The sequence below is a fragment of the Panulirus ornatus genome, chromosome 20 (genome assembly GCF_036320965.1).
Source record: "Panulirus ornatus isolate Po-2019 chromosome 20, ASM3632096v1, whole genome shotgun sequence".
Lineage (NCBI taxonomy): Eukaryota > Metazoa > Arthropoda > Malacostraca > Decapoda > Palinuridae > Panulirus > Panulirus ornatus.
The window spans coordinates 49,629,811-49,656,801 of record NC_092243.1 but is presented as its reverse complement, the minus strand read 5'-3'; the positions used below and the strand labels follow the sequence as shown (position 1 = coordinate 49,656,801).

The 26,991-nt window shown below is 47.7% G+C and overlaps 1 protein-coding gene across 4 annotated transcripts in view; it reads left to right on the top strand.

Moving 5' to 3' along the window:
• The window catches only part of LOC139755996 (glucocorticoid-induced transcript 1 protein-like), a 316,760-nt gene that overhangs the window by 167,496 nt on the left and 122,273 nt on the right, over positions 1–26,991 (top strand). The window contains exon 1 of one of the 4 annotated variants that reach the window (XM_071674919.1): positions 8,076–8,409. The exons of the other annotated variants lie outside the window; for them this stretch is intronic. The gene's annotated coding sequence lies outside the window, so the exon portion shown is untranslated. Of the gene's footprint in view, positions 1–8,075; positions 8,410–26,991 lie in introns of those variants that run through there. 4 annotated transcript variants of the gene reach the window in all.

Below are 26,991 nucleotides of genomic sequence, written 5' to 3'. Positions count from 1 at the left end.
TGTGATGGTAGTGTTGAGATGGTAGCGTCGGGGTGGCAGTGTTGGGATGGTAGTGTCGGGGTGGTAGTGTCGGGGTGGTAGTGTCGGGGTGGTAGTGTTAGGATGGCAGTGTTGGGATGGTAGTGTTGTGATGGCGGTGTTGGGATGGTAGTGTTGTGATGGCGGTGTTGTGATGGCAGTATTGGGATGGTAGTGTCGGGGTGGCAGTGTTGGGGTGGTAGTGTCGGGGTGGCAGTGTTGGGATGGTAGTGTCGGGTTGGCAGTGTTGGGATGGTCGTGTCGGGGTGGCAGTGTTGGGGTGGTAGTGTCGGGGTGGTAGTGTTGGGATGGTAGTGTCGGGTTGGCTGTGTTGAGATGGTAGTGTCGGGTTGGCAGTGTTGGGATGGTAGTGTCGGGGTGGCAGTGTTGGGATGGTAGTGTCGGGTTGGCAGTGGGATGGTATTGTCGGGGTGGTAGTGTCGGGTTGGCAGTGTTGGGATGGTAGTCTCGGGCTGGTAGTGTTGGGGTGGCAGTATTGGGATGGTTGTGTCGGATGGCAGTATTGGGATGGTAGTGTCGAGGTGGCAGTGTTGGGATTGCAGTATTGGGATGGCAGTGTCGGGGTGGCAGTATTGGGATGGTAGTGTCGGGGTGGCAGTGTTGGGGTGGCAGTATTGGGATGGCAGTGTCGGGGTGGCAGTATTGGGATGGTAGTGTCGGGGTGGCAGTATTAGGATGGTAGTGTCGGGGTGGCAGTGTTGGGGTGGCAGTATTGGGATGGCAGTGTCGGGGTGGCAGTATTGGGATGGTAGTGTCGGGGTGGCAGTGTTGAGATGGTAGTGTTGGGATTGTAGTGTCATGGTGGCATTGTTGGGATAGTGTCGGGATGGTAGTCGCTGGGTGGCAGTGTTGGGATGGTAGTGTCGTGGTGGTATCACTGGGTGGCAGTGTTGGGATGGTATTGTCGGGGTGGTAGTCACTGGGTGGCAGTGTTACGGTGGTAGTGACGGGGAGGTATTGTTAGGATGGTAATATGTGGGTGGCAGTATGTGTGTGGTAGTGATAGGAAGGTAGTATGTGGGTGGTAATGTTAGGATGGCAGTATGTGTGTGGTAGTGTTAGGATGGTAGTATAATGGTGATAGTGTTAGGATGGTAGTATGTGTGTGGTAGTGCTAGGGTGGTAGAATGTGTGTGGTAGTGCTAGGATGGTAGTTTGTGTGTGGTAGTGTTAGGATGGTAGTATGTGCGTGGTAGTGTTAGGATGGTAGTATGTTGGTGATAGTGTTAGGATGGTAGTATGAGTGTGGTAGTGTTATGATGGTAGTAGGTGTGTGGTAGTGTTAGGATGGTAGTATGTTGGTGATAGTGTGAGGATGGTAGTATGTGTGTGGTAGTGTTAGGATGGTAGTATATGTGTGGTAGTGTTAGGATGGTAGTATGTTTGTGAAAGTGTTAGGATGGTAGTATGTGTGTGGTAGTGTTAGGATGGTAGTATGTGTGTGGTAGTGTTAGGATGGTAGTATGTGTGTGGTAGTGTTAGGATGGTAATATGTGTGTGGTAGTGTTAGGATGGTATTATGTGTGTGGTAGTGTTAGGAAGGTAATATGTGTGTGAAAGTGTGAGGATGGTATTTGTGTGTGGTATTGTTAGGGTGGTAGTATGTGTGTGTGGTAGTGTTAGGATGGTAGTATGTTTGTGGTAGTGTTAGGATGGTAGTATGTGTGTGGTAGTGTTAGGATGGCAGTATGTGTGTGGTAGTGTTAGGATGGTAGTATGTATGTGGTAGTGTTACGATGGTAGTATGTGTGTGGTAGTGTTAGTATGGTAATATGTGTGTGGTAGTGTTAGGATGGTATTATGTGTGTGGTAGTGTTAGGATGGTAGTATGTTGGTGATAGTGTTATGATGTATGTGTGGTAGTGTTAGGATGGTAGTATGTGTGTGGTAGAGTTAGGATGGTAGTATGTGTGTGGTAGTGTTAGGATGGTAGTATGTGGGTGTGGTACTGTTAGGATGGTAGTATGTGTGTGTGTGGTAGTGTTACGATGGTAGTATATGTGTGGTAGTGTTAGGATGGTAGTATGTGTGTGATAGTGTTAGGATGGTAGTATGTGTGTGATAGTGTTAGGATGGTAGTATGTGTGTGGTAGTGTTAGGATGGTAGTATGTGTGTGGTAGTGTTAGGATGGTAGTATGTGTGTGGTAGTGTTAGGATGGTAGTATGTGTGTGGTAGTGTTAGGATGGTAGTATGTGTGTGGTAGTGTTAGGATGGTAGTATGTGTGTGGTAGTGTTAGGATGGTAGTATGTGTGTGGTAGTGTTAGGATGGTAGTATGTGTGTGGTAGTGTTAGGATGGTAGTATGTGTGTGGTAGTGTTAGGATGGTAGTATGTGTGTGGTAGTGTTAGGATGGTAGTATGTTTGTGGTAGTGTTAGGATGGTAGTATGTGTGTGGTAGTGTTAGGATGGTAGTATGTGTGTGGTAGTGTTAGGATGGTAGTATGTGTGTGGTAGTGTTAGGATGGTAGTATGTGTGTGGTAGTGTTAGGATGGTAGTATGTGTGTGGTAGTGTTAGGATGGTAGTATGTGTGTGGTAGTGTTAGGATGGTAGTATGTGTGTGGTAGTGTTAGGATGGTAGTATGTGTGTGATAGTGTTAGGATGGTAGTATGTGTGTGGTAGTGTTAGGATGGTAGTATGTGTGTGGTAGTGTTAGGATGGTAGTATGTGTGTGGTAGTGTTAGGATGGTAGTATGTGTGTGTGTTAGGATGGTAGTATGTGTGTGGTAGTGTTAGGATGGTAGTATGTGTGTGGTAGTGTTAGGATGGTAGTTTGTGTGTGGTAGTGTTAGGATGGTAGTATGTGTGTGGTAGTGTTAGGATGGTAGTATGTGTGTGGTAGTGTTAGGATGGTAGTATGTGTGTGGTAGTGTTAGGATGGTAGTATATGTGTGGTAGTGTTAGGATGTAGTATGTGTGTGGTAGTGTTAGGATGGTATTTTGTGTGTGGTAGTGTTAGGATGGTAGTATGTGTGTGGTAGTGTTAGGATGGTAGTATGTGTGTGGTAGTGTTAGGATGGTAGTATGTGTGTGGTAGTGTTAGGGTGGTAGTATGTGTGTGGTAGTATTAGGATGGTAGTATGTGGGAGTTAGTGTTAGGATGGTAGTATGTTTGTGGTAGTGTTAGGATGATAGTATGTGGATGGTAGAGTTAGGATGGTAGTATGTGTGTGGTAGTGTTAGGATGGTAGTATGTGGGAGTTAGTGTTAGGATGGTAGTATGTTTGTGGTAGTGTTAGGATGATAGTATGTGGATGGTAGAGTTAGGATGGTAGTATGTGTGTGGTAGTGTTAGGATGGTATTTTGTGTGTGGTAATTTTAGGATGGCAGTATGTGGTTGGTAGTGTTGGGTTGATATTTCCTGTGTGGTAGTGTTAGGATGGTAGTATGTTTGATAGTGTTAGGATGGTAGTATGTGGGCAGTAGAGTTAGGATGGTAGTATGTGGTTGGTGGTGTTAGGGTGGTAGTATGTGTGTGGATAGTAGTTAGGATGGTAGTGTCTGTGTGGTAGTTCTCGGTTGGTAGTTTTGGGGAAGCAGTGTCGGGGCGGGGCGGGGCGGGGCGGTGCGACTCAGGGTGGTAGTGTTGGGGTTTCAGTGTTGGGTTGGTAGTGTCGGGGCGGCAGTGTTGGGATGGTATCTCTAAGGCAGCATTGTTAGGATGGTAGTGTTTGGTTGGACTTGTTGTGGTGGTAGTGTCAGGGAGGCACTGTTGGGTTGGCAGTCTTGGGATGGTAGTGTGAGTATGGATGGCGTTGTTCGAGTAATGTGTTGGGGAAGCAGTGTTGGAGTGGTAGGTTTGGGGAAGCAGTATTAGACTGGTAGTGTTGGGGAAGCAGTGTTGGAGTGGTAGTTTTGGGGAAGCAGTGTTAGACTGGTAGTGTTGGGGAAGCAGTGTTGGAGTGGTAGGTTTGGGGAAGCAGTATTAGACTGGTAGTGTTGGGGAAGCAGTGTTGGAGTGGTAGGTTTGGGGAAGCAGTATTAGACTGGTAGTGTTGGGGAAGCAGTGTTGGAGTGGTAGGTTTGGGGAAGCAGTGTTTGACTGGTAGTGTTGGGGAAGCAGTGTTGGAGTGGTAGTTTTGGGGAAGCAGTGTTAAACTGGTAGTGGTGGGGAAGCAGTGTTAGACTGGTAGTGGTGGGGAAGCAGTGTTGGAGTGGTAGTTTTGGGAAAGCAATGTTGGAGTGGTAGTGTTGGGGAAGCATTGTTGAAGTGGGAGATTTGGGGAAGCAGTTTTGGAGTGGTAGTGTTGGGAAGCAGTGTTGAAGTGGCAGTGTTGGGGAAGCAATGTTGGAGTGGTAGTGTTGGGGGAGCAATGTTGGAGTGGCCGGGTCGGTAATTTTGGGGTGGCAGTGATGGGTTGGTAATGTCAGGGTGGAATTCCGGGGTTCCAGATTAAGGTTGGTTGGCAGTGCTGGGGCGGCAGTGTTGGGGTGATATTGTCAGGGTGGCAATGTTAGGGATATTGTGTCTGGGCGGCTGTCTTGGGGTGTTAGTGCTGGGTGGCAGTGTTGTCCGGGTGGCATTGTTAGGGATATTGCTTTAGGGCGGCTGTCTCTGGGTGGTAGTGCTGGGTGGCAGTGTTGTCAGGGGTGGCAGTGTTAGGGTTGTATTGTTGGGGTGGCTGTCTCTGGGTGGTAGTGCTGGGTGGCAGTGTTTCTGGGGTGGCAGTGTTAGGGTAGTTTTCTTAGGGCGGCTGTGTCAGGGGTGGTAGTGCTGGGTGGCAGTGTTGTCCGGGGTGGTAGTGCTAGGGTGGTTTTGTTAGGGCGGCTGTGTCTGGGTGGTAGTGCTGGGTGGTAGTATTGTCGGGGGTAGCAGTGTTAGGGTAGTTTTCTTTGGGCGGCAGTGTCGGGATGGTAGTTCTGGGTGGCAGTGTTGTCGGGGGTGGTAGTGCAGGGCGGTTTTGTTAGGGCGGCTGTTTCGGGGTGGTAGTGTCGGGGTTGCAGTATTAGGGTGGCAGTGTCGAAGTTTGCGGTGTCGGGTTGTTAGTGTTAGGTAGGCAGTATAGGGGTGGCAGTACTGGGATGGTAGTGTCTGGTTGGCAGTTCTGGGGTGGTAGTGTCTGGTTGGCAGTGCTGGGATGGTAATGTCAGGGTGGCAGTGCTGAGATGGTAGTGACAGGTTGGCAGAGCTGGGATGGTAGTGTCTGGTTGGCAGTGCTGGGATGGTAGTGTCAGGTTGGCGGTGTTGGGATGCTGTGTCAGGTTGGCACTGCTGGGATGGTAGTGTCAGGTTGGCAGTACTGGGATGGTAGTGTCAGGTTCGCATTGCTGGGATGGTAGTATCAGATTGGCAGTGTCAGGGTGGTAGTGTCGGGATAGTGGTGTCAGGGTGGTAGTGTCAGGTTGGCAGTGCTGGGATGGTAGTGTCAGGTTGGCAGTGTTGGGATGGTAGTGTCAGGTTGGCAGTGCTGGGATGGTAGTATCAGGTTGGCAGAGTTGGGATGATAGTGTCAGGTTGGCAGTGCTGGGATGGTAGTGTCAGGTTGGCAGTGTCAGGGTGGTAGTGTCGGGATAGTAGTGTCAGGATGGTAGTGTCGGGATACTAGTGTTAGGGTGGTAGTGTCAGGTTGGTAGTGTCAGGGTGGTAGTGTCGGGATAGTAGTGTCGGGATAGTAATGTCAGGGTGGTAGTGGCGGGATAATAGTGTCAGGGTGGTAGTGTCGGGATAGTAGTGTCAGGGTGGTAGTGTCGGGATAGTAGTGTCAGGTTGGTAGTGTCGGGATAGTAGTGTCAGGGTGGTAGTGTTGGGATAATAGTGTCAGTGTGGTAGTGTCGGGATAGTAGTGTCAGGAGGGTAGTGTCGGGATAGTAGTGTCAGGAGGGTAGTGTCGGGATAGTAGTGTCAAGGTGGTAGTGTCGGGATAGTAGTGTTGGGATTGTAGTGTCAGGGTGGTAGTGTTGGGATAGTAGTGTCAGGGTGGTAGTGTCGGGATAGTAGTGTCAGGGTGGTAGTGTCGGGATAGTAGTGTCAGGGTGGTAGTGTCGGGTTAGTAGTGTCAAGGTGGTAGTGTCGGGATAGTAGTGTCAGAGTGGTAGTGTCGGGATAGTAGTGTCATGGTGGTAGTGTCGGGATAGTAGTGTCAAGGTGGTAGTGTCGGGATAGTAGTGTCAGGAGAGTAGTGTCGGGATAGTAGTGTCAGGAGAGTAGTGTCGGGATAGTAGTGTCAGGGTGGTAGTGTCGGGATAGTAGTGTCAGGGTGGTAGTGTCGGGATAGTAGTGTCAGGGTGGTAGTGTTGGGATAGTAGTGTCAGGGTGGTAGTGTCGGGATAGTAGTGTCAGGGTGGTAGTGTCGGGATAGTAGTGTCAGTGTGGTAGTGTCGGGATAGTAGTGTCGGGATAGTAGTGTCAGGGTGGTAGTGTCAGTGTGGTAGTGTCGGGATAGTAGTGTCAGGGAGGTAGTGTCGGGATAGTAGTGTCAGGGTGGTAGTGTCGGGATAGTAGTGTCAGGGTGGTAGTGTCAGTGTGGTAATGTCGGGATAGTAGTGTCAGGTTGGTAGTGTCGGGATAATAGTGTCAGTGTGGTAGTGTCGGGATAGTAGTGTCAGTGTGGTAGTGTCAGGATAGTAGTGTCAGGGTGGTAGTGTCGGGATAGTAGTGTCAGTGTGGCAGTGTCGGGATAGTAGTGTCAGGTTGGTAGTGTCGGGATAATAGTGTCAGTGTGGTAGTGTCGGGATAGTAGTGTCAGTGTGGTAGTGTCGGGATAGTAGTGTCAGGGTGGTAGTGTCGGGATAGTAGTGTCAGGGTGGTAGTGTCAATGTGGTAGTGTCGGGATAGTAGTGTGAGTGTGGTAGTGTCGGGATAGTAGTGTCAGGATGGTAGTGTCGGGATGTAGTGTCAGGGTGGTAGTGTCGGGATAGTAGTGTCAGGGTGGTAGTGTCATTGTGGTAGTGTCGGGATAGTAGTGTCAGGTTGGTAGTGTCGGGATAGTAGTGTCAGTGTGGTAGTGTCGGGATAGTAGTGTCAGGGTGGTAGTGTCAGGGTGGTAGTATCAGTGTGGTAGTGTCGGGGTAGCAGTATCGGGCTGGTAGTATCTGGGGATAGGGTGGTCGTGCCGGGGTAGGATGGTCGGGAAGGAAGTATTGGGATGGTAGCGTCGGGTTAGGGTTGTCGGGACGACCTAGGGTGGTAGTTTCAGGGTAGGATCGTCGGGATGGCAGTGTTCGGTGTGTGTGGGGGTGTGGTGGGGTAGTGTTAGGGGTAGTTTTGGGGGGGTAGGATTGTTTCTTGTGGGGGTTGTGGGGTTGGAGTAGGTAGGGGTGTTGGGTTGTAGTGTCGGGGGTTAGTGTGTGGGTGGGGTGGGGTGGGGCGGCCGCACCTCCTGGTGGGGTGGCGGGGGTCGGCGGTGGGTGGGGGAGACGTAGTAAGTTTAGAGTACAACATTCATACTCTGCAGGCCGGGCCAGGCTACGCTATTGATCGGTGGCAGGCGACGGTTAGGGCGGCGTGCCGGCCCTCCCCGCCGCACCTGTCGACCATACTGGCTGGCGTCCACCTCTCTTCCTGCTCCCAGCGGCCCTAACTCGCTATACACCCCCGGCCTACCCAGCTGGCCTGGTGTACTACACTGTACACTGTACCTACCTGGGGTACACTGTGGGATTAGGGAGGAGGGGGGTGGTTAGTGAGTGTGTATGGAGGAGGAGGAGGAGGGAGCGAGCCCTCCTACCAGACTGAGGGTGGTTGGGGGTGCTGGAGTGAGGGAGGGAGGGAGGGAGGGTGTGAGTGAGGGAGGGGGGCTGCCTCTGTCAATGAGAGGCTGGCTCAGGGGAGGAGCATGCGCAGCCCTGCCACACACACACACACACACACACACACACACCTCACTACCGACCATCCTTCCTCACCGCCTCCCTCGCCCTCCATGTGTCTAGCCTTGGGCTGTGTGTGTGCGTGTGTGTGTGGGAGAGAGAGAGAGAGAGAGAGAGAGAGAGAGAGAGAGAGAGAGAGAGAGAGAGAGTGAGAGAGAGAGAGTGTGTGTGTGTGTAGCGCGTGTGTAAGTGTGGTGGTGGGGGTGTGGAGGGTGGTGGTGGTGGTGGCGGGGGTGAGAGCGGTGCTGGAGGGTGGTGGTGGTGGTGGTGGTGGCGTGAGTAGTAGTAACCCGGCGGGAGTGGCAGTGGCGGGGCAGCAGAGAGGCGGCGCTCCACCACCACTCCTCGTCCGCCCTCACCACCACCACCTCCACCACCACTACCATCTCCACCAACAACCTCCATCTCCACCACCACCACCACCTCCATCATCATCATCCCCACCACCATAACCCTCAGCGCCGCCGCCACCGCCGCTGCCACCATCAGCAGCGCCTCTCACCACCAGCCTCCCCCAGCAGGAGGATATCAGAAGGAAGAGCAGGATCCTTGAGCAGGTAGGCTCCTGTAGTGCTGTGTGTGTGTGTGTGTGTGTGTAGCGCCCTTGTTCCTGGGCGCCGCACACACACCAACCACACACACATTCACGCAGGCGACCTTGACCTTTCTAACCCCCCCAACTAAGGGATAATTTGCCCTGCAAGACTGCCTGCCACACACACACACACACACACACACACACACACACACACACACACACACACCAGCCTAACAAAGGCATGGTTTTTACCCCGGACTTGTATACAATGGTCTTCCTTGTGGTGTGGGGGTAGCAGGTGTATGGTAGTGATGGTTATGGTGAGGTGTGTGTGTGTGTGTGTGTGTGTGTGTGTGTGTGTGTGTGTACCTCACGTGAGTTTACCATACTACCATGACGCCACTGCCACGACACACAAGCTTCAGCTTAACAAAGACACCCGCCCAGGGCCCTCCACTCTTCCTAACACCATCCTTCCTAAAACTACCATTCCTAACGCCACCTTTCCTAACAGCACCATTCCTAACATGATGGCTCGTTTGAGAAAAAATGATAAAAAATAAAAACAGTAAACAAGAAGGATTTATACTGGCTTATAATAGCTGGAGTACCTGAAGGTGTAGCACCTACAGGACTCACATTATAGAGAGGTGTAGCACCTCCTTCCCTTCGGGACTCACCTTGTGGGAGAGGTATAGCACCTCTTGCCCTCCAGGACGCACCTTGTGGGAGAGGTGTAACACCTCCTGCCCTCCAAGACTCACCTTATGGGAGAGGTGTAGCACCTCCTTCCCTTCGGGACTCACCTTGTGGGAGAGGTGTAGCACCTGCCCTCCAGGACTCACCTTGTGGGAGAGGTGTAGCACCTCCTGCCCTCCAAGACTCACCTTATGGGAGAGGTGTAGCACCTCCTTCCCTCCAAGACTCACCTTGTGGGAGAGGTATAGCACCTCCTGCCCTCCAAGACTCACCTTGTGGGAGAGGTGTAGCACCTCCTGCCCTCCAAGACTCACCGTGTGGGAGAGGTATAGCACCTCCTGCCCTCCAAGACTCACCTTGTGGGAGAGGTGTAGCACCTCCTGCTCTCCAGGACTCACCTTGTGAGAGGTTTAGCACCCCCTGCCCTCCAGGACTCACTTTATGGGAGAGGTATAGCACCTCCTGCCCTCCAGGACTCACCTTGTGGGAGAGGTATAGCACCTGCTCCCCAGGACTCACCTTACAGGAGAGGTATAGCACCTCTTTCCCTCTAGGACTCACCTTGTGGGAGAGGTGTAGCACCTCCTTCCCTTCAGACTCACCTTGTGGGAGAGGTGTAGCACCTCCTGCCCTCCAGGACTCAACTTCTGGGAGAGGTGTAGCACCTCCTGCCCTCCAGGACTCACCTTGTGGGAGAGGTATAGCACCTCCTGCCCTCCAGGACTCACCTTATAGGAGAGGTATAGCACCTCTCTCCCTCTAGGACTCACCTTGTGGGAGAGGTGTAGCACCTCCTTCCCTTCAGGACTCACCTTGTGGGAGAGGTGTAGCACCTCCTGCCCTCCAGGACTCACCTTATGGGAGAGGTGTAGCACCTCCTGCCCTCCAGGACTCACCTTGTGGGAGAGGTGTAGCACCTCCTGCCCTCCAGGACTCACCTTATGGGAGAGGTGTAGCACCTCCTGCCCTCCAGGACTCACCTTGTGGGGGAGGTGTAGCACCTCTTTCCCTCCAGGACTCACCTTATGGGAAAGGTGTAGCACCTCTTGGACTCACCATATAGGAGAGGTGTAGCACCTCCTGCCCTCCAGGACTCACTTTATGGGAGAGGTATAGCACCTCCTACTCTCCAAGACTCACCTTCTGGGAGAGGTGTAGCACCTCTTGGACTCACCTTCTGGGAGAGGTGTAGCACCTCCTGCCCTCCAGAACTCACCTTGTGGGAGAGGTGTAGCACCTCCTGCTCTCCAGGACTCACCTTGTGGGAGAGATGTAGCACTTCCTGCCCTCCAGGACTCACCTTGTGGGATAGGGGTAGCACCTCCTGCCCTCCAGGACTCACCTTGTGGGAGAGGTTTAGCACCTCCTGCCCTCCAGGACTCACCTTATAGGAGAGGTGTAGCACTTCTTGCCCTCCAGGACTCACCTTGTGGGAGAGGTGTAGCACTTTCTGTCCTCCAGGACTCACCTTGTGGGAGAGGTGTAGCACTTCCTGCCCTCCAGGACTCACCTTGTGGGAGAGGTGTAGCACCTCCTGCCCTCCAGGACTCACCTTATGGGATAGGTGTAGCACCTCCAGGACTCACCTTGTGGGAGAGGTATAGCACCTGCCCTCCAGGACTCACCTTGTGGGAGAGGTGTAGCACCTCCCGCCCTCTAGGAGTCACTTTATGGGAGAGATGTAGCACCTCCAGGACTCACCTTGTGGGAGAGGTATAGCACCTACCCTCCAGGACTCACCTTGTGGGAGAGGTATAGCACCTGCCCTCCAGGACTCACCTTATGGGAGAGGTGTAGCACCTCCAGGACTCACCTTGTGGGAGAGGTATAGCACCTGCCCTCCAGGACTCACCTTGTGGGAGAGGTATAGCACCTGCCCTCCAGGACTCACCTTGTGGGAGAGGTATATCACCTGCCCTCCAGGACTCACCTTGTGGGAGAGGTGTAGCACCTCCCGCCCTCTAGGAGTCACTTTATGGGAGAGGTTTAGCACCTTCAGGACTCACCTTGTGGGAGAGGTATAGCACCTGCCTTCCAGGACTCACCTTGTGGGAGAGGTATAGCACCTGCCTTCCAGGACTCACCTTGTGGGAGAGGTATAGCACCCGACCTTCAGGACTCACCTTGTGGGAGAGGTGTAGCATCTCCAGGACTCACCTTGTGGGAGAGGTATAGCACCTGCCTTCCAGGACTCACCTTGTGGGAGAGGTATAGCACCTGCCCTCCAGGACTCACCTTGTAGGAGAGGTGTAGCACCTCCAGGACTCACCTTGTGGGAGAGGTGTAGCACCTCCAGGACTCACCTTGTGGGAGAGGTGTAGCACCTGCCCTCCATGACTCACTTTATGGGAGAGGTGTAGCACCTCCTGCCCGCCAGGACTCACCTTGTAGGAGAGGTGTAGCACCTCCAGGACTCACCTTGTGGGAGAGGTGTAGCACCTCCAGGACTCACCTTGTGGGAGATATAGCACCTGCCCTCCAGGACTCACTTTGTGGGAGAGGTGTAGCACTTCCAGGACTCACCTTGTGGGAGAGGTGTAGCACCTCCTGCCCTCTAGAACTCCTCTCATCTGCTAGCCACCTCCTGTCGTGACCTGGCCACACCACCAGAATCTTTAGAAACGTCTGTCAGTCAGTCAGTCAGTCAGTCAGTCTGTCTGTGTGTCTGAGGGTTATGGAGGTGCTGTATGACACTGTGTCAGTGTTGCTGGGTTGTTGCCGTTTCGTTAAGGTCCGCCTCCCCCCCTCCCCTCCTCCCTCCCCACCTACCCTCCTGACACCCCTCACCACTGCCAGTCAGCTGGCCGCCGCCGCCACAACCTGCCGCCCTACAACACCGTGGCTGGACGGCTGCTGGGCCATGGCTCTCTGGTTGTCATGGGTGGTAGGTCATGGCTGTGTGGTTGTCATGGGTGGTAGGCCATGGCTGTGTGGTTGTCATGGGTAGTAGGCCAAGGTGTGTGGTTTTCATGGATGGTAGGAAAATGTGTGTGGTTGTCATGGGTGGTAGGCCAATGTGTGTGGTTGTCATGGGTGGTAGGCCAAGGTGTGTGGTTGTCATGGGTGGTAGGTCATGGCTGTGTGGTCGTCATGGGTAGTAGGCCAAGGTGTGTGGTTGTCATGGATAGTAGGCCAAGGTGTGTGGTTGTCATGGGTGGTAGGCCAAGGTGTGTGGTTGTCATGGGTAGTAGGCCAAGGTGTGTGGTTGTCATGGGTAGTAGGCCAAGGTGTGTGGTTGTCATGGGTGGTAGGTCATGGCTGTGTGGTTGTCATGGGTGGTAGGCCATGGCTGTGTGGTTGTCATGGGTAGTAGGCCAAGGTGTGTGGTTTTCATGGATGGTAGGAAAATGTGTGTGGTTGTCATGGGTGGTAGGCCAATGTGTGTGGTTGTCATGGGTGGTAGGCCAAGGTGTGTGGTTGTCATGGGTGGTAGGTCATGGCTGTGTGGTTGTCATGGGTAGTAGGCCAAGGTGTGTGGTTGTCATGGATAGTAGGCCAAGGTGTGTGGTTGTCATGGGTGGTAGGCCAAGGTGTGTGGTTGTCATGGGTAGTAGGCCAAGGTGTGTGGTTGTCATGGGTAGTAGGCCAAGGTGTGTGGTTGTCATGGGTGGTAGGTCATGGCTGTGTGGTTGTCATGGGTGGTAGGCCAAGGTGTGTGGTTGTCATGGGTGGTAGGTCGTGGCTGTGTGGTTGTCATGGGTAGTAGGCCAAGGTGTGTGGTTGTCATGGGTGGTAGGCCAAGGTGTGTGGTTGTCATGGATGGTAGGCCATGGTTGTGTGGTTGTCATGGGTGGTGAGATATATGGGTTTGTAGTTCTCATGGGTGATAGGCAGTGGGTGCGTGGTTATAGTAGGCGATGGTTATGTGGTTTTGTTGGATGGTAGGCAATAGGTGTATGGTTGTGATGGGGAGTGAGCAGTGGATATGGTAGGTACCAAGAGGTTATGGGTGTGAGGAACAGGTTAGGAACCACCACGTATAGGAGGCCTAGGAACGGGCGGGGCGGGAGTTAGAGCAACGGTAACGATACAAGGTTCAGAACCAGGAAGACTGTGGGTAATGATACAAGGTTCAGAACCAGGAAGACTGTGGGTAACGATACAAGGTTCAGAACCAGGAAGACTGTGGGTAATGGTACAAGGTTCAGAACCAGGAAGACTGTGGGTAACGATACAAGGTTGAGAACCAGGAAGACTGTGGGTAATGGTACAAGGTTCAGAACCAGGAAGACTGTGGGTAATGGTACAAGGTTGAGAACCAGGAAGACTGTGGGTAATGGTACAAGGTTGAGAACCAGGAAGACTGTGGGTAATGGTACATGGTTCAGAACCAGGAAGACTGTGGGTAACGATACAAGGTTGAGAACCAGGAAGACTGTGGGTAATGGTACAAGGTTCAGAACCAGGAAGACTGTGGGTAATGGTACAAGGTTGAGAACCAGGAAGACTGTGGGTAATGATACAAGGTTCAGAACCAGGAAGACTGTGGGTAACGATACAAGGTTCAGAACCAGGAAGACTGTGGGTAATGGTACAAGGTTCAGAACCAGGAAGACTGTGGGTAACGATACAAGGTTGAGAACCAGGAAGACTGTGGGTAATGGTACAAGGTTCAGAACCAGGAAGACTGTGGGTAATGGTACAAGGTTGAGAACCAGGAAGACTGTGGGTAATGATACAAGGTTCAGAACCAGGAAGACTGTGGGTAACGATACAAGGTTCAGAACCAGGAAGACTGTGGGTAACGATACAAGGTTCAGAACAAGGAAGACTGTGGGTAATGGTACAAGGTTGAGAACCAGGAAGACTGTGGGTAACGATACAAGGTTCAGAACCAGGAAGACTGTGAGTAATGGTACAAGGTTGAGACCAGGAAGACTGTGGGTAATGGTACAAGGTTGAGAACCAGGAAGACTGTGGGTAATGATACAAGGTTCAGAACCAGGAAGACTGTGGGTAATGGTACAAGGTTCAGAACCAGGAAGACTGTGGGTAATGGTACAAGGTTCAGAACCAGGAAGACTGTGGATAACGATACAAGGTTCAGAACCAGGAAGACTGTGGGTAATGGTACAAGGTTGAGACCAGGAAGACTGTGGGTAATGGTACAAGGTTGAGAACCAGGAAGACTGTGGGTAATGGTACAAGGTTCAGAACGTGGAAGACTGTGGGTAACGGTACAAGGTTCAGAACCAGGAAGACTGTGGGTAATGGTACAAGGTTGAGAACCAGGAAGACTGTGGGTAATGGTACAAGGTTGAGAACCAGGAAGACTGTGGTAATGGTACAAGGTTCAGAACCAGGAAGACTGTGGGTAATGGTACAAGGCTCAGAACTAGGAAGACTGTGGGTAATGGTACAAGGTTGAGAACCAGGAAGACTGTGGGTAATGGTACAAGGTTCAGAACAAGGAAGACTGTGGGTAATGGTACAAGGTTGAGAACCAGGAAGACTGGGTAATGGTACAAGGTTGAGAACCAGGAAGACTGTGGGTAATGGTACAAGGTTGAGAACCAGGAAGACTGTGGGTAATGGTACAAGGTTGAGAACCAGGAAGACTGTGGATAATGGTACAAGGTTGAGAACCAGGAATACTGTGGGTAATAGTACAAGGTTCAGAACCAGGAAGACTGTGGGTAATAGTACAAGGTTGAGAACCAGGAAGACTGTGGGTAATGGTACAAGGTTGAGAACCAGGAAGACTGTGGATAATGGTACAAGGTTAAGAACCAGGAATACTGTGGGTAATAGTACAAGGTTCAGAACCAGGAAGACTGTGGGTAATAGTACAAGGTTGAGAACCAGGAAGACTGTGGGTAATAGTACAAGGCTCAGAACTAGGAAGACTGTGGGTAATGGTACAAGGTTGAGAACCAGGAAGACTGTGGGTAATGGTACAAGGTTCAGAACCAGGAAGACTGTGGGTAATAGTACAAGGTTCAGAACCAGGAAGACTGTGGGTAATAGTACAAGGTTCAGAACTAGGAAGACTGTGGGTAATGGTACAAGGTTGAGAACCAGGAAGACTGTGGATAATGGTACAAGGTTAAGAACCAGGAAGACTGTGGGTATTAGTACAAGGTTGAGAACCAGGAAGACTGTGGGTAATGGTACAAGGTTGAGAACCAGGAAGACTGTGGGTAATGGTACAAGGTTGAGAACCAGGAAGACTGTGGGTAATAGTACAAGGTTCAGAACTAGGAAGACTGTGGGTAATGGTGCAAGGTTGAGAACCAGGAAGACTGTGGGTAATGGTACAAGGTTGAGAACTAGGAAGACTGTGGGTAATGGTACAAGGTTGAGAACCAGGAAGACTGTGGGTAATGGTACAAGGTTGAGAACCAGGAAGACTGTGGGTAATGGTACAAGGTTGAGAACCAGGAAGACTGTGGGTAATAGCACAAGGTTGAGAACCAGGAAGACTGTGGGTAATGGTACATGGTTCAGAACCAGGAAGACTGTGGGTAATGGTACAAGGTTGAGAACCAGGAAGACTGTGGGTAATGGTACAAGGTTGAGAACCAGGAAGACTGTGGGTAATGGTACAAGGTTGAGAACCAGGAAGACTGTGGGTAATAGTACAAGGTTGAGACCCAGGAAGACTGTGGGTAATGGTTCAAGGTTCAGAACCAGGAAGACTGTGGGTAATGGTACAAGGTTGAGAACCAGGAAGACTGTGGGTAATGGTACAAGGTTGAGAACCAGGAAGACTGTGGGTAATGGTACAAGGTTCAGAACCAGGAAGACACTGGGCACACTAGTATATCAGCACAGGAGGGTGACAGGTGAGCACCTGGGAGGCTGGTTGATAACGTGAGAAGGTTGAGGGGCCTGGAGGAGGAGGAGGAGGTTAAGACCTGGGCACAATGTAGGAGGAGGAGGAGGTAAGGTATGGATCGCTCGCTGGAGAGTGTGGGAGGAGAAGTATGCTACGACGGAGGTATAGCCTCACCCTCACGTGAAGGTAGTCGTAGGTCTGGGATATATTAGACTAAAATGAACACATGTTGTACAATACTTCGTGTACACTGCCTGCAGAGTGTAGGATACCGTGTGTTCGTAGACTGTGGGCCGCCTTGAGTCGGCCTGGAATAAGGTGAATACATGCTGTGGAATCCAGTTGCTGAGGTTGTGGCGTCTATAGTTGTAAATCCGTTCATGTTGTAGGCGACTGTAGGTAGATTTTGGGGAGCCGTGGCGTGAGGTGACGACTGATTAAGGGAGACACGATAGCTAGGAGAATTGTTACTGGTTGTCACACAGTGTTGAGTGACCAGGGGATTCTCGGTGAGGAAAGAATACAAAATGCTGGAGTTAGTCTAACCTGGACGTAAAGTTGTGGTGGCTTCGGTGTTGGGAAGTAAGTGATGGCTGGTTACACGATGAATATTGGCAGATGATGATTTCGGTGTCCTGATCCCCCCTCCACTGGAAAGTGGTCGCTGGTTCCAGGCGTCTTCCCTGGGCAAATCATTAGCGGTCTCTGGATACTTACGGAAAAGTGATCCCGGGTTCGAACACCCTTACTGGGATATCATTCCGGTTCCAGGATCTTCCCTGGGACATCATCCCGGTTCCAGGATCTTCCCTGGGACATCATCCCGGTTCCAGGATCTTCCCTGCGATATCATTCCGGTTCCAGGATCTTCCCTGGGACATCATCCCGGTTCCAGGATCTTCCCTGGGATATCATCCCGGTTCCAGGATCCGTACTGAAAAGTGATTCCCGGTCCGAGGATCCTTACTGGGAAATAATTCCAGTTCCCGAATCCGTGTTAAGAAAAGTGATGGCCGGTTCCAGGATCACTAATGAAATGATCGTTGCTTCCAAGATCCTCACTGAGAAATTATTCCGCTTCCAGGATCCGTACTGGAAAGTGATGGCCGGTTCCAAGATCCGTACTGGAAAGTGATGGCCGGTTCCAGGATCCTTATTGTGAAATGATATCGGTTCAGGATCCTCGATGGAAAGGGATTGACGGCTCCAGGATCTCCTCCCTGAAAAGCGATTGTTGGTTCCAGGATCCTTGCTGGGAAATGATTCCGGTTCCAGGAGCCTTACTGAAGAATGATCGCTGGTTCCAGGATACTTCCTGGAAGGTTGACGGATCCAGGAACCACACTGGGAAGTGGTAATCGGTTCAAGGATCCTTATCGGGAGGTGATGATGCGTTCCAGGAGTCGTACAGGGAAGTGATTGCTGGTTCCAGGATTCGTGTTTTAGGTAGCTGCTGATTCCAAGATCCAGGATTGTAGGATCTGGAAGTCGCAGTGACACCAGACTTCAAGATCCTTCGTGTGGAGTGAGTGGGACATTTGGTGTAAGATCAGGGCTGGTAGACGATTTGGAACCGATCTTACGTATTCCTTTGTATGAAATGATGCCTCTGGACTCCTTCATGTGAAGTGGGTGGAAGGAAGTTCCAGGATACTTAAACACGCCAGACTTTAAGGATCCTAAGGAGGCACTAGTTACAGGACCCATGTTGTAAAGGGAGATCATAGGGGTCCTTAGTGTGAAGTGAGGGCGGATGGTGGGATAGTTATTATCAAGCGGAAGATAAGGTTGGGTCGTCCCTGTGAAGTGATGACAAGATGTAGGATCCTTAGTGTTAGGTGAATGTTTAGTGTGAAGTGAGTGCAGGCTGTGGGAGCCTCTCTGTCAAAGGCCTTGAGAGTACATTGCAGTCTCTGATTGGCAGACCAGTGCATGGTTGTCCTGGAACGTTGAGTGCCGCCTGTATGGTCTGTGCGAAGTGCATGATGGCACTAGGATCCTGACGAGAGTGAGTGCATGTTATGAGAGCCAGAGTGTGAAGTGAATGGAAGTTTTACTATGCTTAGTGTGAAGTGAATACTGGTGGTAGCAATCTTTGTTTGAAGTGGATAGAGGTTGTAACATCCTAAGTGTCAACCAACTGTATATGGCGGGACACTCGTGTGAGAATTGTACAGGTGGTCTGGTCCCTTGTGTGAAGTGAGGACAGATTATTGGCTCCCTTGTGTGAAGTGAGGACAAATAATTGGCTCCCTTGTGTGAAGTGAGGACAGATTATTGGCTCCCTTGTGTGAAGTGAGGACAGATTATTGGCCCCCTTGTGTGAAGTGAGGACAGATTATTGGGTCCCTTGTGTGAAGTGAGGACAGATTATTGGCTCCCTTGTGTGAAGTGAGGACAGATTATTGGCTCCCTTGTGTGAAGTGAGGACAAATAATTGGCTCCCTTGTGTGAAGTGAGGACAGATTATTGGCTCCCTTGTGTGAAGTGAGGACAGATTATTGGCCCCCTTGTGTGAAGTGAGGACAGATTATTGGGTCCCTTGTGTGAAGTGAGGACAGATTATTGGCTCCCTTGTGTGAAGTGAGGACAGATTATTGGGTCCCTTGTGTGAAGTGAGGACAGATTATTGGCCCCCTTGTGTGAAGTGAGGACAGATTATTGGGTCCCTTGTGTGAAGTGAGGACAGATTATTGGCCCCCTTGTGTGAAGTGAGGACAGATTATTGGGTCCCTTGTGTGAAGTGAGGACAGATTATTGGCCCCCTTGTGTGAAGTGAGGACAGATTATTGGGTCCCTTGTGTGAAGTGAGGACAGATTATTGGCCCCCTTGTGTGAAGTGAGGACAGATTATTGGGTCCCATGTGTGAAGTGAGGACAGATTATTGAGTCGTAAGTATGAAGATTGAGGAAGAATTCGCTGAGTTGAGTGCAGATTATAGTCTTTATTATGATATGAGTGCAGGTTGCAGGATCGTTGAAGAGATATGAGTGCAGATTGCTAGATCTTTGATGTGTTGTGGGTGCAGGTTGCAGGATCGTTGAAGAGATATGAGTGTAGGTTGCAGGATGTTTGATGTGATGTGAGTGCAGGTTGCAGGATCTTTGATGTGATGTGAGTGCAGGTTGCTGGATCTTTGATTTGATGTGAGTGCAGGTTGCAGGATCTTTTATGTAATATGAGTGCAGGTTGCGGGATGTTTGATGTGATGTGAATGCAAGTTGCTGGATCTTTGATATGTTGAGAGCTCAGGTTGCAAGATCTTTGATGTATTGAGAGTGCAGGTTGCAAGATCTTTGATGTGATGTGAGTGCAGGTTGCAAGATCTTTGATGTGATGTGAGTGCAGGTTGCAAGTTCTTTGATGTGATGTGAGTGCAGGTTGCAAGATCTTTGATGTGATGTGAGTGCAGGTTGCAAGATCTTTGATGTGATGTGAGTGCAGGTTGCAAGTTCTTTGATGTGCTGTGAGTGCAGGTTGCAAGCTCTTTGATGTGAGTGCAGGTTGCAGGATCTTTGATGTGATGTGAGAGCATGTTGCTGGATCTTTGATGTGATGTGAGTGCAGGTTGCGGGATCTTTGATGTGATGTGAGTGCAGGTTGCGGGATCTTTCATGTGATGTGAATGCAGGTTGCCGGATCTTTGATTTGTTGAGAGCGCAGGTTACAAGATCTTTGATGTGTTGAGAGCGCAGGCTGCAAGATCTTTGATGTGATGTGAGTGCAGGTTGCAAGCTCTTTGATGTGATGTGAGTGCAGGTTGCAGGATATTTGAAGAGATGTGAGTGCAGGTTGCTAGATCCTTGACGTGATGTGAGTACAAGGTCTTTGATGTGATGAGTAGATTGTAGTATCTTTGATGTGATATGAGTACATGATTTTTAATGTAATATGAGTAGATTATAGGATCTTTGATGTGATGTAAGTAGATGGCGGGACCTTCAGTGTGATGTGAAAACAGGATCTTTGATGTAATATGAGCAGATTGCAAGATCTTTAACGTGATGTGTGTGCAAGATCTTTAATGTGATGTGAGTGCAGGATCTTTAATGTAATGCGAGTGCAAGATCTTTAATGTGATGTGAGTGCAAGGTCTTTGATGTGATGTGAGTTCAGGATCTTTAATGTGATGTGAGTGCAAGCTCTTTAATTTGATGTAAGCGCAAGATCTTTAATGTAATGCGAGTGCAAGATCTTTAATGTGATGTGAGTGCAAGGTCTTTGATGTGATGTGAGTTCAGGATCTTTAATGTGATGTGAGTGCAAGCTCTTTAATTTGATGTAAGCGCAAGATCTTTAATGTAATGCGAGTGCAAGATCTTTAATGTGATGTGAGTGCAAGGTCTTTGATGTGATGTGAGTTCAGGATCTTTAATGTGATGTGAGAGCAGGATCTTTAGTGTGATGTGAGTGCAAGATGTTTAATGTGAAGTGAGTTCAGGATCTTTGATGTGATGTGAGTGCAGGATCTTTAATGTGATGTAAGTACATGATCTTTAATGTGATGTAAGTGCAAGATCTTTAATGTGATGTGAGTACAAGATCTTTAATGTGATGTGAGTGCAAGGTCTTTGATGTGATGTGAGTTCAGGATCTTTAATGTGATGTGAGAGCAGGATCTTTAGTGTGATGTGAGTGCAAGATGTTTAATGTGAAGTGAGTTCAGGATCTTTGATGTGATGTAAGTGCAGGATCTTTAATGTGATGTAAGTACATGATCTTTAATGTGATGTGAGTGCAAGATCTTTTATGTGATGTGAGTGCAAGATCTTTAATGTGATGTGAGTACAAGATCTTTAATGTGATGTGAGTGCCAGATCTTTAATTTGATGTAAGCGCAAGATCTTTAATGTGATGTGAGTGCAAGATCTTTAATGTGATGTTAGTGCAAGATCTTTAATGTGATGTGAGTGCAAGATATTTAATGTGATGTGAGTGCAAGATCTTTAATGTGATGTGAGTGCAAGATCTTTAATGTGATGTTAGTGCAAGATCTTTAATGTGATGTGAGTGCAAGATATTTAATGTGATGTGAGTGCAAGATCTTTAATGTGATGTGAGTGCAAGATCTTTAATGTGATGTGAGTGCAAGATCTTTAATGTGATGTGAGTGCAAGATCTTTAATGTGATGCTAGTGCAAGATCTTTAATGTGGTGTGAGTGCAAGATATTAACGTGATGTGAGTCAAGATATTTAATGTGATGCTAGTGCAAGATCTTTAATGTGATGTTTGTGCACGATCTTTAATGTGATGTGAGTGCAAGATATTAACGTGATGTGAGTCAAGATATTTAATGTGATGCTAGTGCAAGATCTTTAATGTGATGTTTGTGCAAGATCTTTAATGTGATGTGAGTGCAAGATCTTTTATGTGATGTAAGTGCAAGATCTTTAATATGATGTGAGTACAAGATCTTTAATGTGATGCAAGTGCAAGATCTTTAATGTGATGTGAGTGCAAGATCTTTAATGTGATGCTAGTGCAAGATTTTTAATGTGATGTAAGTGCAAGATCTTTAATGTGATGTGAGTGCAAGATCTTTAATGTGATGCTAATGCAAGATCTTTAATGTGATGTTAGTGCAAGATCTTTAATGTGATGTGAGTGCAAGATATTTAACGTGATGTGAGTGCAAGATATTTAAGGTGATGTGAGTCAAGATATTTAACGTGGTTTGTGTGCAAGATCTTTAATGTGATGTACGTACAGGTGTCGGGGATCTTGAAGGTGATGTGAGTATAGATTGTAGGATCTTTGATGTGATGTGCAGCAGGTTGCAGGACGATTGATGTGACGTGAGTGCAGGTCGTAGGATCATCTCCAGGGTGAAGCAGGTTCAAGGAAGGTCAGAGCGTTGTGGAATTACTAAAGTGTGCTCTTTTTTCTATTTAATGTTGACCTTGAGTAAAAGGTTTACGTACGTTTAATGTTGAACTTGAATGTAAGGTGTTCTTACCTTTAATGTTGAACTTGAATGTAAGGTGCACGTACCTTTAATGTTGAACTTGAATGTAAGGTTCACGTACGTTTAAGGTTGAACTTGAATGTAAGGTGTACGTATGTTTAATGTTGAACTTGAATGTAAGGTGTAAGGTGTACGTACGTTTAATGTTGAACTTGAATGTAAGGTGTACGTACCTTTAATGTTGAACTTGAATGTAAGGTTTACGTACGTTTAAGGTTGAACTTGAATGTAAGGTGTACGTACGTTTAATGTTGAACTTGAATGTAAGGCGTACGTACGTTTAATGTTGAACTTGAATGTAAGGTGTACGTACGTTTAATGTTGAACTTGAATGTAAGGTGTACGTACCTTTAATGTTGAACTTGAATGTAAGGTGTACGTACGTTTAATGTTGAACTTGAATGTAAGGTGTTCTTACCTTTAATGTTGAACTTGAATGTAAGGTGTACGTACGTTTAATGTTGAACTTGAATGTAAGGTGTTCTTACCTTTAATGTTGAACTTGAATGTAAGGTGTACGTACCTTTAATGTTGAACTTGAATGTAAGGTGTACGTACGTTTAATGTTGAACTTGAATGTAAGGTGTTCTTACCTTTAATGTTGAACTTGAATGTAAGGTGTTCTTACCTTTAATGTTGAACTTGAATGTAAGGTGTACGTACCTTTAATGTTGAGCTTGAATGTAAGGTTTACGTACGTTTAAGGTTGAACTTGAATGTAAGGTGTACGTACGTTTAATGTTGAACTTGAATGTAAGGTGTACGTACCTTTAATGTTGAACTTGAATGTAAGGTTTACGTACGTTAAGGTTGAACTTGAATGTAAGGTGTACGTACCTTTAATGTTGAACTTGAATGTAAGGTGTACGTACGTTTAATGTTGAACTTGAATGTAAGGTGTACGTACGTTTAATGTTGAACTTGAATGTAAGGTGTACGTACGTTTAATGTTAAACTTGAATGTAAAGTGTACGTACGTTTAATGTTGAACTTGAATGTAAGGTTTACGTACGTTTAATGTTGAACTTGAATGTAAGGTGTACGTACGTTTAATGTTGAACTTGAATGTAAGGTTTACGTACGTTTAATGTTGAACTTGAATGTAAGGTTTACGTACGTTTAAGGTTGAACTTGAATGTAAGGTGTACGTACGTTTAATGTTGAACTTGAATGTAAGGTGTACGTACGTTTAATGTTGAACTTGAATGTAAGGTTTACGTACGTTTAATGTTGAACTTGAATGTAAGGTGTACGTACGTTCAATGTTGAACTTGAATGTAAGGTTTACGTAAAGCCTCAAACACAATTGATTGCAAGTTGAAGGTGAGAGCTGATTGTGGGAGGCCTTAATGTGAGTAACATGAAGGATGTATGGACTGGAATATGAGAAGGATGTAGGATGTATGGACTGGAATATGAGAAGGATGTAGGATGTATGGACTGGAATATGAGAAGGATATAGGATGTATGGACTGGAATATGAGAAGGATGTAGGATGTATGGACTGGAATATGAGAAGGATGTAGGATGTATGGACTGGAATATGAGAAGGATGTAGGATGTATGGACTGGAATATGAGTAGGATGTAGGATGTATGGACTGGAATATGAGAAGGATGTAGGATGTATGGACTGGAATATGAGAAGGATGTAGGATGCATGGACTGGAATATGAGAAGGATGTAGGATGTATGGACTGGAATATGACAAGGATGTAGGATGTATGGACTGGAATATGAGAAGGATGTTGGATGTATGGACTGGAATATGAGAAGGATGTAGGATGTATGGACTGGAATATGAGAAGGATGTAGGATGTATGGACTGGAATATGAGAAGGATGTAGGATGTATGGACTGGAATATGAGAAGGATGTAGGATGTATGTACTGGAATATGAGAAGGATGTAGGATGTATGGACTGGAATATGAGAAGGATGCAGGATGTATGGACTGGAATATGAGAAGGATGTAGGATGTATGGACTGGAATATGAGAAGGATGTAGGATATGGTAAACTCAATGTGAGAATGGTTAGTTATGGATCCTTCGGGTGAGGTTAGTGCAGGTAATGGATCCTTCGGGTGAGGTTAGTGCAGGTTATGGATCCTTCGGGTGAGGCTAGTGCAGGTTATGGATCATTTGGGTGAGGTTAGCGCAGGTTATGGATCCTTCGGGTGAGGTCAGTGCAGGTTATGGATCCTTTGGGTGAGGTTAATGCAGGTAATGGATCCTTTGGGTGAGGTTAGTGCAGGTTATGGATCCTTCGGGTGAGGTTAGTGCAGGTTATGGATCCTTCGGGTGAGGTTAGTGCAGGTTATGGATCCCTCTGCTGGGGCTAGTACCAGTTATCGATCCTAAATATGATGTGATAGCTTGTGAGATCCTTAGTGTGAATGAAGTATGATTGTGTCAGTGTGAAATAAGTACAGATTATGAGTTCCGTATTGTTGAGAGAAGATTTGAGATCTGTTATGTGGACTAAGGACACTTTGTGAGATCCTCTATGTGAAGTCTGTGTTGATTGTGAGATCCTTTATGTGAAGTTAGTGTTGATTGTGAGATCCTCTATGTGAAGTCTGTGTTGATTGTGAGATCCTTTATGTGAAGTTAGTGTTGATTGTGAGATCCTCTATGTGAAGTCTGTGTTGATTGTGAGATCCTTTATGTGAAGTTAGTGTTGATTGTGAGATCCTTTATGTGAAGTTAGTGTTGATTGTGAGATCCTCTATGTGAAGTTAGTGTTGATTATGAGGTCCTTTATGTGAAGTTAGTGTTGATTGTAAGATCCTTTATGTGAAGTTAAGAGTTGATTATGAGATCCTGTATGTGAAGTTAGTGTTCATTGTGTGAACTGAGTTCAGAGTATACAGTTAAGGCCAGATTATGCGCTCAAGTGAACTGAGTCCAGATTATACGGTGATGTGAACTGAGTCCAAATTATACGGTGATGTGAACTGACCTCAGATTATACGCTCAAGTGAACTGAGTCCAGATTATACGTTCAGGTGAACTGAGTCTAGATTATACGGTGATATAATTTGAGTCCAGATTATACGGTGATGTGAACTGAGTCCAGATTATACGGTGATGTGAATGAGTCCAGATTATAAGGTCAAGTGAGCTGAGTCCAGATTATACGCTCAAATGACCCGAGTCCAGATTATACGCCCAAGTAAATTGAGTCCAGATTATACGCTTAAGTGAACTGAGTCCAGATTTATACACTCAAATGAACTGAGTGCAGATTATACGGTGATGTGAACTGAGTCCAGATTTATACACTCAAATGAACTGAGTGCAGATTATACGGTGGTGTGACCTGAGTCCAGATTATACGCTCAAGTGAACTGAGTCTAGATTATACGGTGATGTGAACTGAGTCCAGATTATACGCTCAAGTGAACTGAGTCTAGATTATACGGTGATGTGAACTGAGTCCAGATTATACGCCAAGTGAACTGAGTCCAGATTATACGGTGATGTGAACTGAGTTCAGATAATACGCCAAGTGAACTGAGTCCAGATTATACGGTGATGTGAACTGAGTCCAGATTATACGCTCAAGTGAACTGAGTCCAGATTATACGCTCAAGTGAACTGAGTCTAGATTATACGTTGATGTGAACTGAGTTCAGATTATACGCCAAGTGAACTGAGTCCAGATTATACGGTGATGTGAACTGAGTCCAGATTATACGGGGATGTGACCTGAGTCCAGATGATACGGTGATGTGACCTGAGTCCAGATTATACGGTGATGTGACCTGAGTTCAGATTATACGCTCTGGTGAAATGAGTGCAGATTATACGGTGATGACACTCGAGCGCAGAGTATACGAAGGTGTGAATTGAGTGCAGGTCATGTGATAGAATGAGTGCAGGAGTGCGACTGTTAATGAAGCGCAGTAATGCGAATCCTTCAGTCGACATGAGTGCAGATTGTGGGAGGATCCGTATTGTAAGGTGGTTACATAATGTCGGATCCTCTGTAAGACTCGAGTGCAAGTTGTAAGATACTCTTTGATTAATGAGTGAAACTTGTAGAGTCATAAGCATGAAGGGAGTAAAGATTTTGTGTATATTTTTGTCTTAGTTTGAAGGAGAGTAGACTGTAGGATCAGCGATCTTGAGTGCAAGTTCAAGTCCCTGGTGGGGGTTATGTGTGTGAAGTGAGTGTAGGATATGGATCATAGTGTGAAGTGAGTGCAGGATATGAATCATAGTGTGAAGTGAGTGCAGGATATGGATCATAGTGTGAAGTGAGTGCAGGATATAGCTCATAATGTGAAGTGATTGCAGGATATGGATCATAGTGCGAAGTGAGTGCAGGATATGGATCATAATGTGAAGTGAGTGCAGGATATGGATCATAATGTGAAGTGAGTGCAGGATATGGATCATAGTGTGAGGTGAGTGCAGGATATAGATCATAATGTGAAGTGATTACAGGATATGGATCATAGTGCGAAGTGAGTGCAGGATATGGATCATAGTGTGAAGTGAGTGCAGGATATGAATCATAGTGTGAAGTGAGTGCAGGATATGGATCGTAATGTGAAGTAAGTGCAGGATATGGATCATAGTGTGAAGTGAGTGCAGGATATGGATCACAATGTGAAGTGAGTGCAGGATATGGATCATAATGTGAAGTGAGTGCAGGATATGGATCATAATGTGAAGTGAGTGCATGATGTGGATCACAATGTGAAGTGAGTGCAGGATATGGATCATAGCGTGAAGTGAGTGCAGGATATGGATCATAATGTGAAGTGAGTGCAGGATATGGATCATAATGTGAAGTGAGTGCATGATATGGATCATAATGTGAAGTGAGTGTAGGATATAGATCGTAGTTTGGAGTGAGTGCAGGATATGGATCATAGTGTGAAGTGAGTGCAGGATATGGATCATAGTGTGAAGTGAGTGCAGGATATGAATCATAGTGTGAAATGAGTGCAGGATATGGATCATGATATGAAGTGAGTGCAGGACATGGATCATAGTGTGAAGTGAGTGCAGGATATGGATCACAATGTGAAGAGAGTGCATGATATGGATCATAATGTGAAATGAGTGCAGGATATGGATCTTAGTGTGAAGTGAGTGAGGATATGGATCACAATGTGAAGTGAGTGCAGGATATGGATCATAGTG